The sequence below is a fragment of the Heterocephalus glaber genome, unplaced genomic scaffold (assembly GCF_053883595.1).
Source record: "Heterocephalus glaber isolate CG9 unplaced genomic scaffold, H.glaber_assembly_v1.0 deba00001743, whole genome shotgun sequence".
Taxonomy (NCBI): domain Eukaryota; kingdom Metazoa; phylum Chordata; class Mammalia; order Rodentia; family Bathyergidae; genus Heterocephalus; species Heterocephalus glaber.
In genome coordinates, this window is record NW_028258449.1 from 758,852 (window position 1) to 776,754 (window position 17,903).

At 45.9% G+C, this 17,903-nt stretch overlaps 1 protein-coding gene across 3 annotated transcripts in view; it reads right to left on the reverse strand.

Annotated features, from left to right (window-relative positions):
- Spats2l (spermatogenesis associated serine rich 2 like) overlaps nucleotides 1–17,903 on the reverse strand; it is a 141,125-nt gene that overhangs the window by 103,267 nt on the left and 19,955 nt on the right. Inside the window, exon 2 of one of the 3 annotated variants that reach the window (XM_004871675.4) lies at nucleotides 16,881–17,033. The exons of 1 other annotated variant lie outside the window; for it this stretch is intronic. The gene's annotated coding sequence lies outside the window, so the exon portion shown is untranslated. The remainder of the gene's footprint in view (nucleotides 1–16,880; nucleotides 17,034–17,903) is intronic. One more of the 3 variants, XM_087200371.1, reaches the window with a different exon arrangement.

Consider the following 17,903-nt stretch of genomic DNA (forward strand, 5'->3'; position numbering starts at 1 on the left):
GATATGTCATACATTACAGGACAGAGGAAATGCCAAAATCTGCTTCTCTCTGAAATTGTGCAGCGTGGCATGAGAAAAGAAAGCCAAACAAGACAACAGTGATCTACTGGGCCAGAGAAGTCTGTGGCAGGGGCTCTCCGGGAACGGGCTGCAAACGGACGCTCCACCTTTGGTCTCTAGTTACAGAGGAGCAAATAAACGGCCCCTGCAGACCACAGCCACACCACTGGAGCCCTGGGAGGAAGCCTGACATGGACTCAACTCAGCCCTCTCACCCTGGGGAGAAACACTTGGACCTAACAGGCTGGGTCCTCTCTGCAGTGACTCACAAGAACTGGGTCGAAACTTGGACTCCCTGGCTGCACAGCATTGCTTGCCTCCAGTGTCTGTTCAGAAGCCGTGTCCTGTCACCTATTTTGTCTACACACACTGTGGAGCCATTATAAAATTACAAGGTACAGGGAGAAGAAGTGGGTTTTCCCACCATGACACATGCCCATGGGGGTCAGTGAGGGAAACTCAACAGCATCTTGTCTTGCTGAGCTGAGCCAGGTCCTGTGGTGTGGACAGACAGAGCCTCCTAGATACAGAAAGAAGAGGCCAGGAGACTGGGGTTAACACCAGGGGGCTTTTACTCTGACGGGAACGAGTTCTCTGTCACAATTTGCTTCACCTGGCCGGACCTCGATGGGCACTTACAGGTATGCAGTCCTTACCATAAGCTCCCCAGGCAGAGGTGGGAGCTGGGGCTTTGAATCTCCCTCCTGGAAGGAGCAGAGCTCAGGGCAGTTTCAGGGTGGGGCCACAGACACCACAGGGGTCCTTCTTACCCATGGCTGTAAACAGAGGCGTGGGAGCCTGCCGTCTCAGCTCTCTGGTTGGCCCAGGAGGTGCAGGCCAGGGGCCAGGAACAGGAAGAAACCTCCGGGCCTCTGCTCAGTAGAGTCCCTTCATTTTGGTGGGAGGTTCCGAAGAAAAAAATGACCTGTGCTGAGTCACAGTACTGAAGGGCAGCCACTGTTCTCAAGACAGTGGCACATGTGTCAGCGGAAACGGGAAGTCTCAGGGATCCAGTCAGTCTCTTTCATATGCTCTGGCTCACGAATTTTCTGTTCAGGTAAAAATAACCTTGTTCATTTCTCTCTCTTTCTTATTAAGAAAGGGGTATGTGCTAAGAATAGGTAAATTAAAAGACATGGATAAAATGGAAGAACATTCTAAATCCATAATCTTACTACCCAGGGAAGTACTTTTCAAACTCTATATTTCCAGGCCCTATTCTAAGAATATATTCACATATTAGCAAAATATAGTTATACTGCTTATATTTGTTTTTGTAATGTTTGACTATTTAACAATGAACATCTTTTAATTAAAATTTATCTACAATATCATCTATAATGCCTGAACACTATTTCCATGTATGACTGCAATATAATATATATAATTAATTTAATTTTATTGTCATTTCAACAAATTCCTATTTTCTTTCTTTATTTTTATTTTTATGTTTTGAGACAGGGTCTCATTATGTAGCCCAGGCTGCCTCGAATTTGCAGTGATCCTCCTGCCTCTGCCTCCCAAGTGCTGGGATCACAGGCCTGCACCACCATGTTGGGCCTAAACAAGTTCCTATTTATCACATTATAAACAATGGTACAATGAACACTTTTGTGGCTAAAACCTTTGGACACTTCCTAATTGTTTCCTTAGCATAAATTCCCAGAAATAAAATTTCTGTGACAAAACAGACAACCCATCTTAAGGAAATTTTAAAAAATCGCCAAGTGCCCTCTGGAAAGGGGTCACAAGATTTAATTTACTTGAGTTGGTTGCAGGTCTTGCTTTGAGCAGTTCAGCACTGTAGGACCAGAAACTATGTAGACACATCTGTGTTTGTCAAATGTGACAGATGTGCTTACAGCTGTGATTCTGGTGAATCCTAACCACAGAGACCCAGGCAGCCAGACGATGTTACACCAGATACTCCCTGTTGGTATAATCCATTCCCGACTGATTTCCAGAGGACTCTCTCTTTCCCTCAGTTTCAGTCACCTGGGGACAACCCTGGTCCAAAAACATTAAGTAGAAAACACAGGGGAAACATGGGCACAGGCAAAGACTTGAGTAGGACTCCAACAGCACAGGAAATAACAAGAATCAGCAAATGGGATCACATCAAATTAAAAAGCTTCTGCATAGGAATTTTAAAAACTTAATATAAAAAAAATCAAATAACCCAATAACAAATGGGGGCGGGGGAGAACAGACACTTGTCTAAAGAAGCACAAAGGCCTGATAAGTATACAAAAGAATGTTTAACATCTTCAGCCACTAGGGAAATGCAAATCAAAACTACACGGAGACTCCATCTGTCATTCAGAACACAAGAAACAACAAACACTGGTGAGGATTTGGGGTGGGGACCTTTCTACACTGCTGGGGGGAATGCAAATTAGTACACCCATGGCAGAAATCAGTATGGAGGTTCCTCAAAATATTGAAAGCAGAGCTACCATTTGATCCAGCCGTACCACTCCCTTGGCATGTACAGGACCTGAAGAAATCAAAGTCAGGACACTACGGGGATATCTGCCTGTCCGTGTCAGGGTGGCACAATCTTCAACAGCCAAGACAAGGAACCAGCCTAGGTGCCTGTAAACAGACAAGTGGATAAAGAAAATGCGGCACATATACATGATGGAGCATTATTCTGTTATAAAAAGAGCGAAATTTTGTCATTTGCAGAAAATGGATGGATCTGGAGATCATCATGTTGAGCAAAATAAAACAAACTTAGAAAGACAAGTACTGCATGTTCTTCCTAACATGTGGAATCTAAAAAGATGACAAGAAAGTAGAAGGACCGCCAGGCGTGGTGGTACACACCTGTAATTCCAGCACTTGGGAGGCTGAGGCATGAGGATCACTGTGAGGTCAAGGCCTGCCTGGACAATATAGTGAGACCCTGTCTCAAAACACACACACACACACACACAACTAGAAAGGAGACTATTATTACACAAAAGGAAAGGACTAGGGGGAAGGGATGAGGATGTAAGGACAGGTAATGGGGAAGGATAGATATGACCCAAATATATCATATACACTGAATCCCCCTAAATGGAAAGCTGGGGCAAGGCCAGGGAAGTGGAATGATGGAAGAATGATTGAAGTATGTTGTGTACATGTACAAATCTGCCAAATAAAACCCATTAATCTGTACAACCAATATGCACTAAAAACATGGAAAAGAAAAATAATTTATGTACTTCAAATGGGTGAAATTTATCATAATAAAACCTGCAAATAAAAAACCAACAAATAGGCTACAAAGATACAGCAATCAAAACAGCATGGAATTGGTACAGAGACACACAGATCCCATCAGAAAGCAGAGAGCCCAACAATGAATCCACACATTTACAGTTAGCTGACTCTGACAAACACACCAAGAATACACAGTGGAGAAAGGACAGTCTCTTCAGTAAAGGGCATGGGAGAAACTGAATTTCCACATCAGAAGAATAAAGATAACCACACACAGAAAGATAATTTCAAAATGGAATGATGACTTAAATATGGGACCTGAAATTATAAAACTACTGTACTAGAAGAAGACATAGGTAAAAAGCTCTATGACATTGGTCTGGACGAAGATTTCTTGGCTATGACCCTTAAAAGCACAGGCAACAAAAGCAAAAGAAATAAAGATGAACAGGATTTTACCAAACCACACAAACTTCTACACAACAAAGGAAACAAGCAACATGGTGAAGAAACACTTACAGACTGGGAGAATATATTTGCAAACCATAATCTGACAAGGGGTTTATTTTCACAATGTATAAGGAACTCAACAGCAAGAAAACAACCTAATTAAAAAGTAGGCAAAGGATCTGAATATACATTTCTCAAAGAAGACACACAAATAACCAACAGGTATAGAAACAATGTTCAATGTCCCTAATCATCAGGAAATGTAAGAACTACAATGACAGATCTCACACCTGTTAGAATGGCAATTATCGAGAAGACAAAAGGTAACATGTATTAGAAAAGATATGGAAATTTACTGTAAATTACTGCATTATGGAAAAACATCTGAAGTTCCTCAGAAAATTAGAACTAGAACCTCTATATGACCCAGTACTTCTGCTACTGACTATCCATTCAAAAGAAACAAAATCAGCATGTCAAAGAGATGTCTCTATGTCCACATTCAGGGCAAGACTAATAAACACAGCCAAGATATGGAATGAACCTCCCGCTGTCCTCAGGTGAATGGATAAAGAAACCAAGGTACAGACACAGTGGGATACTGCTCAGCCATGGGAAAAGAAGGAAATCCTGTCCTTCCCAACAGCGTGACAAATTAAGCACAGAAAGACTATTACCCTATGATCTCATGCACACGTGGAATCTGAAAAACACTCAAAAGTCATACAAGCAAATAGAATAGTAGTGACCAGGGACAGGGGAAGGGACTGATGGAAATGTTGGGCAAGGAATACAAAATTTGTTAAGAAAGGAAAAGTTCAAAAGGCCTATTGTACAACATGGTGACTTTAGCTAATAATACACTGGATTCTTGAAAAGCTCAGAGAGTTGATATTAAGTCTTCTTACCACAAGAAATGATAAGTGAGGTTTCCATGTCAGTTAGCTCTATTTAGCCATTCTGCAATGGACATGTATTTAAGCCCATACTGTACATGTGTGTATATATATATTTTCTTTGTCAATTAAAATTAGAAACAAAAGAAGAAAATTCCAGAAATAAGAAATTCACGAGTTGTAGGTCGCATGCTGTTCTAAGTGGTGCGATCAAATCTTGCACTGCCCTGCTGCAGCTGCCCGGGGATGTGACTCCCTTGCCCAGTGTGTGCATGCTGTGAACACTCCCTGCTTCCAGTCATCTGGGGCAGGGCTGACAGCTAATTTTCGGCAGTGCTTGTGTTTCTGCAGTGACCTAACCCTAGATCAGAGCCCTGCACTGTTCACCTCATTCATCAAGCAGGCAGTGACTCATCTCACAGCATCCCAAGACGGTGAGTACACATGTACCCTTCTTATGGCAGAGTAGTGCTCCATGGTGTATAAGTGCCACATTCTCTTTATCCATTCAACTGTATGCACCTTGTCACCACAATGTTAAAGGGAATAAATCAGACACACAAACTTAAATATCGCATGGTTTCTCTTACATGAGCAACGCAAAGTATAAATAAAGAGGAAATAAAAGATGGATAGTAGGAAACAGGGAGACTGATCTTTTACAAAAGGGAAGAGGACCAAGGGACAGGGGAGGGGCAGGGAGCGGGGGAAGGGGACATGAAAAGCCTTAAGATATGTTATGTACATGTGGCAGCTCCCCATGAGGAATGTAATCAAGATGGACTGAAAACATGGGCTAAAAACATTTTTTTAAAAAGAGGGTGAGAATGGTACAGTAAGAGAGAGAGGAACCACACTGTTATTACAACACATTGTTATAGTTCTGTTTTATTAGTATTGCTAATCTTGGACATTGGCCCATATGTAAATGAAACTTCATTGGAGGTATGTATAGAGAAAATGATAATGTATATAGAGCTTGGTGATCTTCAGAGTTTCAGACAACCATGGGGGTTTTGGGACAGACCCCACAGAATGGGGGGACCACATCCCACTGTGACTTTCTTTGGGCCTTAACACCATTTTCCTTCCTCCATGTTAAGTGCTCATCCTATACACTCATCAACATTCTTTAGGATGTTCTAAGCATTTAGTCCCTAGCAATGTTATTGAAGTGCTCTGATTACATTCATCAGTTGGAAAATTCTTATGCAAGTTATACTCCTGTCTTAGTTGCTTTCTCATCACTAGGAACAACACTTGGCACCTACAAGTTACAGGAGGAAAGGTTTCTCTTAGCTCACAGTCTATAGAGGCTTCAGTCTGTAGTTGGCTGGCTCCAAAGCAGGGTGGCATGGGAGAGGGGCATGGCAGAGAAGAAACAGTCCATGGCAGGGCAGGCAGGAAGCAGTGGCTTTCCTCCCTCTTCCCCTTTTTATTCCATTGGTGTCACCCACACCGAGGGCAGGTCTTTCCTCTCCAGTAAATCTGTCATCCACACCCAGAACTAGGACAAGCCAATCAATGGACTGATCCAGAACCACACGCCCATCTAGTCACTCCCCCAAACCCCACCTATGAATGCATGAGGCTTGGGGGGGAATCTAGATATAAACCATAATAACTCTCAATTAGATGCCAGAACCAGTTTGTAGCTTGACATTTTAATGGCAAGATAGAAATTATGTCTGAAGTTGAGGCAAAATCAAAAAGTACCTGTAAGACTGAAGAGAGACAGCAGAAGGTGTTTTCAGACCACACATTCTTTTTGAAATTTTTACCTATTTAATTATATTCCACCTGATTCCAAAACAGACTTAACAACAAGCTGCTTCTTCTTTTAAACATATTTCCCAAATGGGACATGTTGACATCAATGACACTGCCACTTCTTCCCTCACATAAGGACATTCTTTGATCATAGCTGCTTGTTATATTTGGAGATCAAATAGCAAGGATATTGTTCTTATCCAGAAAAGAGAGGAGGGGAAAAATAATTCTGTATGATCACAAATCCTGCTTGGAAGGCTGTCAAACAGGGTGACACTTGGTGTGGAATTCCAGTTCCATAGAATAAAAAGGTCAGATGAACTCAATTTCTAGGATTTCTCAAAGCTCTAAAGAATCACAAAAGCCAGGCCTCTAGGTCTCTCACCTCCCCAAGAGGCAGAGTGGCAGGGGAGGCAGGCCAGCTTTGCCCTCCTGTCGTTAGGCAGGAGGACACCACCGTTCTCCTGTGCGGCCTGATTGCTCAGGGTCCTCTTCCTTTTTCATCCCCAGTCCTTGCCTCTCCCAACGACAATCGCCAACCACCAACCCCTGCAGCACTGGCTCTGGCTTCCTGCCCCTTGTCTGGAAGCTGGATTCTCAGTCTGCACTCTCTGAATCCTTACCTGTGAGCATGTTTCTAACTCTCTTCTGTAGCCTGGCCCTCGCGTACTACCTCTCCTGTTTCAGGGCCCCATGCTGACAGGAAGGGACATGGCCCCAGATCCCAAACAATACATCAAAGGGCAGTAAATGACAAGTCCACTGTATGTAGTGGACAGATACTTGGAATAAAATTCATTTTGCGTGACTTAGCAGAAAAGAGAAAGGGTGTTCAGTGCTGCACTAGTGGGGGATTGGGACTAAAGGGAAACAATGACATTGAACGTATTTGGCTGTTAAAAATGTTAAGGTTTTACTTAGGCTCTGAATACTTCCAAATGCCATCTTTCCCCCCTTGTGGCAGTGGGGATTGAACCCAGGGCTTTGGGCATGCGAGGCAAATGATCTACCGTGAAACTACATTCCCAGCTGTTTTGCAAGAAAAGAATCATTTTCATTGTGGAACACTGAGATTTTCTGTGATTTCAAGACAATGTCAAGGAAGTTTTTTTATCTCAACTAGCAGTATACCAACCAAACTCAACAATAACCTACCTAATAGTAAACGTCATTTCCACATGTAGCCTAGACATAAACCTTGTATTTTAGCACTTTACAACTTACTGAGCCCTTTTGTGTAATTATTTTATTGGATCCTCACAATTTAGTAAGGTAGGTGCTACTCCTTCCATTTCAGAGATGAGGAAACTGAGGCTCTAGGGGTGTTTTTAGGCATCTGAACCACGTGGGAAGTCAGGTCAGAGATTAAGAGCGCACAGAAGCCAGCCTGCCTGGGTTCAAATCCAGGCTGTGCCCATGGTTGGCAAGACCTTGGGCGGATCCCTTAATTTCATGGCACCTCTGCATCTACATCTGTAAGACACGGGCAATGAGAAGAGCACCCCTCCCAGGGCTGCTGTGGACCGTAACCGAGGGGACGCAGGAAGCAGCTATGGAATTAAGGTCTCCAGCGACCCACTGGGTGCACACAGGAGCACCTGAGAAATGTCTGCAAGGCTCCATTCCTAGGACTAAACATCTTAAGGCCATGCAAGGGGCCCTATTCTTGAACAATCACAGTGCTGTGATTCATATTTCACCAGTACAGAAACTATCTGACCAATTTTCACAAAAGGAAAATACATGATAAAAGGAAACCCTGAATTGGATATAGTGACTCAAAAAGGAAGAGCAAGGGCAAAAGTTCAAGTGTGGCTTCCTAAAAGAACCTCATTTATGTTCATTTCCAGAAAAATACAGTACAGGATTGAAGTGCTTTCAGTCATTTTCCAGCACAATGGAAGGCCAAGCTAAGTGGAAGTTGCATTTGTGTAAGCCATGGTGGCCTTCAGAGCTGCTTCCCAAGGGCCGGTTGCTCGGCGGGGAAAAGGGGAAAATGGGGCACTCTCGGGAGAGGAGCACTGAAGGAGAAAGGGCTGGGCCTCGAACCCTCTCCATTCTCCAGGAGAGGGAACAGAGGTGCAGCCGGCACCTTTGGAGTGCTGGGGACAAGAGCAACCACACAGGAGGTTGGGCAGCTGGTAGGGGAATGTCATCAGGAAGCTCTTTCTTCTTCTGGTTTCTTGTAGCAGTGGGGGCAGAAAAGAAGGTGCAGCGTGCAGAACTTGATGCTGGGGGCCAGGGACAAATGGAGACCACCAGGATACAGACGGGCAGAACAAACTGCAGGCAGCTGGGATAATTATAAACCCATCTTGAGATGCCAGAAATACAGCAGGCGCAGTGTCCTGAGGGAAAGCCTCTGGAAACACTGGGTACCAGAGCACCGTAACAGGGCCACATACGACCAGCACTGGAGACCTCTCGGTCCTCGCTAGTGTCCATGAGGGACTGGGGAGATGGCCAGTCCATCCTTCCTAGACAGGACAGTTCCTCCCAAAGCATCCGGGGCACCGTGTGGGAACCCAAGCTCCGTCTGGAGGGGTCACGGGGCAGGCGCAGGTCAAAGAGCCCCACAGGGACTAGGGCGCCCCTGGCGCAGGGCGTGTGTGAGAAGGGACCCACGGCACAGCAACACATGCAGCACTCGGCCCAGAAGCTCTGCACGCCACCCGTGTGACAAGAGCAGTAAGGTGGGCTCTGCTTGCCTGCACAGCGTCTTAAAGTTTATAAAGAATCTTAAGAGACTGTCTGTCCTACATGGATGCTTTGCAACCACCAAGACAAATTCTTCTTTCACGTTATTCCTGAAAGTCCCTAAAAATCGACTTTGTTACTGCAAACATGTTTTTTAAATTTATAAATACTGCTCATAGAATCTTACTGTTGACTGTTACAGTGTACATAAAAAGCGAACAGTGTGCTTTAGGTACTAAATCTATTCCAAAATATCTGCTGCTTCTCTAGAATGACTAATTAAATATAATTTATGTTAAATAAACTAGGCATAAACATTGTGATACCCTGCATAGACCATTAACCATATCTTATTAAGAAGTTTCTGTATTTCCAAACCTTCAAACATTCTAAGGGGGTGCTACAGATGAATAACTACTTTAAAAAGGAAAGTATAAAAGGATATCCCTTAGGGTCTTTAAAAACAGCTCTTGAAAGCATAAACAGGAAGCGTGCTATAAGGTTATGAAGAATGGTGGAATAAATATGACTGCGGCCTATTTCCATAAAGAAGCATGGAAAAAAGAAAAAAGAAAAGCTAAAATTACTTCCAGCTTGCTGAGTTAAAATGAACTCAGTTATTTCATTAGGCAAGTGTCTTATTTACTCTTTGCCTTATATACACTGATAACATGTATTGGTGAGAGTCAACAGTTCACACTGGCACTTTCTAATTTAGGAAAAGGGGAATTGTGAACCCTAAGGAACAGTTCTCTGGCTGACACAGTTCAGCATGCTTAGAGGGTGAAGCATACTCTGTATCCAAACCTTCATTAAACATTCTGTCCCTGAGACAGACACCACTCTGACCCACAGGCAGCAAGCGTTTGCTTTGAGGTCCCTTTCTCCAGCTCTGGCAGTGACTATGTGTGGATTCACCCCTTCCGGCCACTGCTTTTCTCTGTGGCTGACGGCTCACATCTAGGAGACAGTAGGAAGGTGGGGAAGTGAGCAGAGAGCTGGCCCTTGGCTGGGAAATAGGAGCTGACAACTGAGGTGCAGGGTACAAACTTCTGCGGACTTGAAGTGGGTATTCCTGGATGGAGAAGACTGCAGACCAGCTGGTGTGAAGAGGCGCGGCCAGTGGAGACTTCACTGGATGTGCTGACCTGTGGAGTTCACAAAGCCTCAGAGAGGTGGTGTCAGTTCCATCTCTACCCCCAAGTGATGGGTTGTTCCAGGTTTGAGTTTCTCCAAGCCCTTCACATCTCTCACAACCTCCTCACTTAGGTCTTTATGGGTATTCTCTCCAGCTCTAACTATTGTGTTTCTTCACTGTCTGGCTCCTTCCCTAGAATATAAACTCCATGGACTGGAAGAACTCAGTCTACTGAAGTTAGCTACAGACTCCAGAGTTAATCTGGCTCCAGTAGATGTGGCCCAGGCACTCTAATACATAGATCACAGACAGATCAACCTGGACACACTACTCGTTGCACAAATACCAACTGGACCTCTCCCACGTCCCAGGCCAAGGGCACAGCACTGAGAATACTACTGAATGAAATGGGACCAACATGTAGACAAGCTGGTGTCTGTGATGGGGCTAGCAGACACGCCATGCACTACCAGCCTGCTTCATCTTCCAGCAGATCTCAGAGAAGGAGTAAGAAAGGACAGAGCCTGCGATCCCCATCCCCAACTCCTGCTGCCCTAGGTAAGCACACCTGCCTCTGAGCTGGCTGCCAGAGCCCTATTCAAGCTCTCTTTTCAGAAAGCTCTGCAAGTCTCATACACGATTTTGCCACACTCCAAAATGTTAATGCTCAGGTACCGCTTTTAGAGAAAAAGGAAATTCCTTTGAGATTTTTTTTCCTCAGCAACCAGGAATGCAATTAGGCCTTTTCTTGGCACTCTGTCAGTTCCCACAGCCAAGAAATCTCCGGGTTAGGAGAACAAAGCTACCAAGATGCTTTTGCTATTGACTACAGCTGGCCCCAAGTTCAAGGGGTAAAGCCTGAGAATGTTTTACCCTTTTGCTTTAATTTCCCATGCAAGTAACTTCCAAATACTAAGGCTTAGAGGATTCAGAATGAAAATCCTTTCCATTCCAGTACTGAGAAATTATAATTTAGTGCTAATGCCGGTCTTTCAAAGCATTAGCCAGGGCACCTGCAAACCTCTGGACAACAGCTGCCAATAGAAGTTCAGCATTTCATGGCTCAGCACTTAGAATCTGACGAATAATAAATCATTCTCGTAAGCAGTGTGCAGCATTGGGTTCATAATGTATTGAGAGGCGGTTAAAAAGCATGAACTATAAATTATATCCTAACTCTGCCCTTTGGAAAATGGAAGCTAAGTAAAATAATGATTGTTATTGCCCTATCTGTTTCTTCAGCATTATACTTTCTCTAAGAAAGAACATTTTTTTTACAGAAAGTGTGAACAATATAAAGTCTGTTTTTTTCATGCATACATGTGCCTGAAAAACAATTTCAGCACTGTAGCTTTTCGCAAATGCTTTAAAGGGGCAGTTTAGAGCACTCACTATGTGAGACAATATTTGAAAGTAAGGTTTAACTTGCTTCGGAAGATATTCATTGACTTTTCATACATGTGAACATTTCCACCATTTCCATTCCTGAAACACTACAGCTGCTTGAGCCCTTGAAGATACCCGTTTAGTGTGAGAAATGGTTGTCTACGTCTGTGCCGGGATGGCTGCGATATGTTCTCACACTCCGGTAGGTCTACAGGAGGAAAGACCGGAGATCGCTAATGATGTGACGACGTGCCTGTGGTATTAGACTCGGAACCTTTCTTATCTTCATCCCCTTTGGCATAGAATTTTAGGGCAAGCCTGGCTGCTGGTGAAGAGAATATCATCATCAGAAGTGCTATAACATTGATTTAATGCTTTTCTAACAAAGAGGTGAATCAATAGTAAAAAGTAGAAGTGAAGCCAAACTGTAGAGAAGCAGCCTAAGCACAGGAAGCCCTGTGGGACCCACAGAGACGTTTTCAGCAACTAGCAATGGTGATTTCCAGTCCAGAGCCCACCCAAGAAGAACACGAGAAGCCCAGTTCAGCCAGGTGACATGGACATTGTCAGAGAATGTCATAACGTACCTCTGTATTTATATTCACCTCTTATACTTCTGTATGTATTTCTCTTTGGAGTTTTTATTATGAGAGTTCCTCACTAGGCCATCCGCAACTGCTGAAACATCAGTACCAGTCGCAGGTGACACTCCCAGGCAGCCCTGGTTTTCTGAGACAGCCTGGCTATGCTGGGCCGGGACTCCCAAGAATCACGTCCATCTTATGTGACTGCGTTCCGTTAACCAAGGTGACCCAGACTGCAGCCATGGTAAGCTGTCTCTTCTGGGAGCCTCCGCCTGGGGACCCTGGACCGCAGAGGCTGCAGGCCACGGCTGTCCACTCCCAGCACAGCGCTCTCCTGGAGAAAGGCCCTCTGTGGAGCTCCCTGAGCTCCGAGGCTGCTCCTCGTGTGGGCTGTGGTGCAGTGTGACCTCCCACCCGGGACCCTCCCGGGAAAACATTTTAAACTGTCTCTAAGCTGGCCAGGCATTTTCTGTAGCTTGCAATCAAGAGAACCTTGCAAGTTAAGCACATCAAGACTTCGTTAGGCTACATGTTGTTCAAAGAGAGAGACGGGGGTGGGACTGGCATAATTCCTACATTTGCAGCAAACATTGACCTCCATGGGCTGGGAGGCTGCTGCTGTCGCGCAGGGTGGAGGGGCCGGCAGCTCAGAGGTGGCGAGGCTTGCTCGGCTGCTGCAGCTCGGGCAGGACCAGGCTGCAGATGTGGCCGGCAAGCGCCTTGGCGCGCACGTCAGCGTCGGCCTGGCTTTCCACCACTCCTGTCTGGGAAACCCAGCAGCGGCACTCAACTTTCCCTTCTCCTCACTGCCCCTCAGAGCCCCTAGAGAAGGGGAAGCTTACGGGAATGTAAATAAAACCAAAGGGCAAAGCTATTGTGTGGGGCTCTCCCACTCTTCTGCCCTAACCTTAACCTAGGGCCTTAGGAAAAATTTTGAGGCAGTAAAATGTGTAAACCACTGCCTCATATTGAGATTTGCCAATAAACAAAACAGGGCTGAGCTGTGCCTTTGGTGGAAACAGCATTTACCCTCCACACTCTGCCAGGCAGCACGGCTCTGAGCCACGTGGGTCCCCAGAATGGGCTTGGTGCTTGTGCCTCATCACGCACCTGTGCTGCTGCACTACACACTACAGACCTCACGAAACACGGACACATGCAGGGCGACAGCACGGGCACAGGGCCTGCCCTGTGCGAGGTACGAGGCCGCAGGCGAGTGTGCAGAGGGTAAGCTCAGGACCAGCATGGCAGTAGCCCTTGTGTCCCCTAGGTGCCAGCCTCCTGCCTGAGGTGCCCGGCAGTCACTGCTGTAAGCTCACAGTGACTGGCACAGAGTTCATGTGAGCTTTGCGTCTCGCTGCCTCCAGCATCACAATTATCTCTGTGGGAATAGTTTGCAGAATCTCTTAAGTATTCTGCTAGTTTGTGAGGGTTACAGCTAAAAATATTCCAAATCCCCTATCTAGTTAACTTCCAGGTCCCTTCCTTTCCTTCCCTTCTAGGTAGCCCCTACCCTGACACCTGATCTTTTCAGGAATAACTTTCCTGAATGGATGCATAAATAGCAATAAAGTTTAGTTTTGCCAGTTTTCACGCTTTATGTAAGTGTAATAAGATCACTACGTATTATTCTTTTGTTATCTTTCTTTCAATATTGTGTCCACAGGATACATCTGTGTTACTGTATACAGCTCCAGTCCATTTTTCATTGCTGTATAGTAGTTCAGCACATGAGTACACTTTGCACATATCTCTGGATATACCTGAGCATATATTTCTCTAGAATACACAGATATGTACATACACACACACACACACACACACACACACACACACACACAAATAGCTCACAGAGCTTTAAAAAACCTAAGGGAAAATTATCCCAGTGCATCTCTCAGCATTACTTTTTTTGGTACCCGGGATTGAACTCAGGACCTTGTGCTTGCGGAGCAGGCGGCGGCACCACTGAGCTACATCCTCGGCCTCAGCCTTACTTTTAATATTAACTCTTACTAGATTTACCTTTCTGTAGATTCCAATTCCTGCACATTCACTAAATATGAACTACGACATTAAGTGCATCTTATTATTCTGTTAAAAGCCATGTGCCAAGGGCGGGGTGGGGCTCACTAGTGACACACCTGCCTGGCTAGCGCAAGGTCCTGAGCTCCATTCCCAGTAACGAAAAAAATTGTTTTTAAAAAAGTAGTGTGCCGAATCTCTCTCTTCCTCCCCTCTTAATTTTTACATGTTACCTGTACATTTTTCCTTTTAATAGTCAATATTGTGTACCCAGAGACAATAAGATGTTCTTTCAAATTTTAAAGCAATTTTGCACCAAAAAGCTTTCAAGTTAACATTGACCAAGGCTGGAAAGCCAAAGAAGATAATTCTGTGGCCCAATTAAGGAGAAGTCCAATAATGAAGAGTAACCCTACGTTCTGATGACTGCCCTCCCAGGGGAGCAGGAGCAGGGGCAGGGGCAGGGAGACGGCAGTGGTCTGCCTGCTTCGCAGTGCACAGCTGACACCAGGGCTGTGCTGGGCGTGTGGGCGGGTGACACTCTGGACCTCGCAGCCCCTTCACTCCTCAGAACCTTAGTAAGGGGGTCCCCTCAGCCTTCCCCTTCACTAGAAACTGAGGTGCAGAGAAGGGAAGGAGCTGGCCATGATCCCATAGCTAAGTGTGGTAGAGCAGGATTCAAGCCACACACCCGGAGCCACACCCCGCTCAGCACTTCACTGCCTTGCACAGGGTGAGCTGTGCTGCTGCCGCTGCTGCCACTGTTACCGCTGTCTCCACAACAAGAAGAGTCCGTTAAGATCAGAGAAAAAGGCACGAACCACAGGGGGAAAATGTATATACACTTGTTTTAGTTTATGAGAAATTTGTGCAAATGATTGAAACCAAGCAACTCTCTAATTCTGGGAGAACTAATTAAGAAATGAATTAAGGGATTCACCGGGCACCCAAATTAGTCATTAAGGCACGAAGATCTGGAGTTCTGGTCTAAATCCAGCTCTGGCACTTGCATCCAAAATAAACATGACCAGATAAGTACCACAGCTCACAATTAAAATGGATTTATATGGCTTATGTGTCCACCCGGGACAGGCCTCTTCCTAATGAATTTGGACACCTCTTCAGCGACTAGGTTTCATCTGCCACCTTCCTTGTCTTCTGTAACTGCTGGCAGTAGGGTTATGTTGAGGGAGAATCATTTCAATCAGTGGTGTCTGCAGTACTAGCATAAAAAGATAGCAGCAAAGCCTTTGAGCTGTAATTAGAAAATCCCTTAAGTGTGCTCACGTGGCATATGCTTTAGAATACTACCAACTGTCAAGGCCAGTCACAGAGGGGATGTTTAATGTCACCGCTCTGGAAGATCAGTGTTGCAACCTGAGAGGAGATCAGCTCTGCAGGCCAAGCCATTCCTGCTCTCCACCCTGACATGATGAGTGACGGGAAGCTAGGGGCCTTACCCCTTGACGAAAAGATGACCAGAACTGTTTCCAGCTAGTGCATCTTTCCATCAAGATGTTGCCTCCCAGTAGAATAATCAGGATGTCTGCCTGTTTGGTGTACGTTCCAAGGAAACAGGAATCGACTGTGCCCTTGCTTGTCTGATGGAAGAAGGCTGCTCGAGTCTACAGAGAAACTCTTCCATGGCCTGACCAAAAGAACAGCTCCTCTGTGTGTGCACGTACAGGGAAACAGATGGAAAAACCCAGCAGCTGTTTCTGTGACTGTTCTCTTTCAACAACAGTAAAGACAGTGTTCTCACGGTGACTGGGGTACGAGGACGTTCAACATTCTAGTCCACGCATGGAATACTGCTGACTCTCACCCAGGTTAATGGCTCTTTTCAAAAAGTTAATTATCTTACTACTAAAATTCCAGGGTGATGGCAAAAGAATCGAGTTTAGATTAAACACTGATAGAAATATATCCAGGAGGCACTAAGGCCTCATTAATTAGGATTGGCTCAATGGGAATTTATGATTATTTGAGAGGATCTGGACCAAAAATGATATTTTCACAAGGAATAGAGACTGCTGGGGGTGGAGGTGGAGGCAATAAAAACATTTCAGAGTCTGTAGGAACCTAAATCAACAACAGGTTTTGTGTCCAGCATAGACTTTTGACATATCCATCCCAACACCAATAACTGATAACAGTAATAATCACGTTTTACTGGATGTCAACCCTGTTTAAGTTTCCTTTACTTGTACTAGTTTGAGACACCCAATAGTTCTCCAAGACGGGCATAATTATCCACCATAATTATCAGAGAGGAGATGAGGCTCAAGCAGGGGAGGTACGAAGACCATGTGACTGTTAAGCGGCAGGCAAAGGCCAAGCCAGGCTGGCTGCCCTGGGTCTGCTCTTTCCACTCATCCTTCAGGCCGACTGAGTGCATGCCGCGGTACGGAGACCACAAGTCCGCCTTCCGGACTCACCAGCAACAGTGACAAGGGCAGGAACGCTGTCTCGCGAGGAGGGAGACGGCAGCACTCCCACCACCCAAGACTCTGTACATCACATGCAGATCTATAGAAGGCCTTCCCTCCCTTCCCCTCCCTCCCTTCCGGTGGCCTTGCTGCGGAACTCCGAAGTGCTCTACACGCAGGACACCCCTCCGTCTCAACGCGGGGTGCTGGGGCCATAGTCTTCTGGCCACATACTCACAGCACAGGGCAGCTTGAGCCGAGGCCACCCGAGGCTGTCAGGCAGGTCAGTCTGCTGCAGTCTCCGGAGGCGGTCACAGAGAAGGAGAGGACCACCTACTCACCAGGGGATTTGCAGATGCGCTCCCGAAAGTAGTATGGGTCCTGGAATGCTCTACAAGGAAGGAAAAGTGGAAGTCAAGCAGGTCTCACAGCAGCAGCCTCGCCGTCCATCCCTGGCACACCGGCATTCAGGCCCAGCCTCCAGGGGCTGGCAGGCAGGGAACTGACCTTCACCCACGACCTCGCAGCTCTGTGCCCTACGCAGATGGAGAAGCACTCTGTGCCCCACGTGCTGAGCTGTAAGAGGGGGACAATGGGACCTCTTCACCAAGTTATTAATGGTGACACGCAACACGTGCAATGCACTTAACACACCTCATACACAATAGTGACACTTCAGTAGCAATAACATGGAACACTCACTGCTTGACTGGAAAGTGCCCGCATTGTTCTAGGCCACTGGTCACACAGACTAACTCTCTCAGTGCTCTGCGAGAGACACTGCAATTGCCGGCTTACTTTTTAGTTTTTGAGATAGGGTCTTCTATAGTCCAGGCTGGCCTTGAACGTACAGAAATCCTCCTGACTCAGCCTCCTAAGTGCTGGTATTACAAGCACGTGCCATCACACCCGGTAGTCACTGGCATCTACAGATGCCATTAATAGAGGCACAGAGAGACCAAGTTAACTACTTCGTGAAACTCTCCAGTGATAGGTGGAGCTGGGGTTCCACCTGAGACAATCAGGACCTCGCAAGCGCATGGACTGGGAGCCGCGTGACATCCTGCCTAATGAATTGCGAACAAGTGTCAGCTGTTGTTATTACTGCTGCAAACCCTCTCCTGCCCGGAAAGCCTGTGCTGCACACACCGCCCACAGGACTCGGGCGCAGCCGAGCGCCGCGCATGCAGGGCGCCAGGGCATAGTGAACACTCACTCACGCAGCCCTGCGGTCTCGTAAGCACTGCTGAGTCCCTGCGTC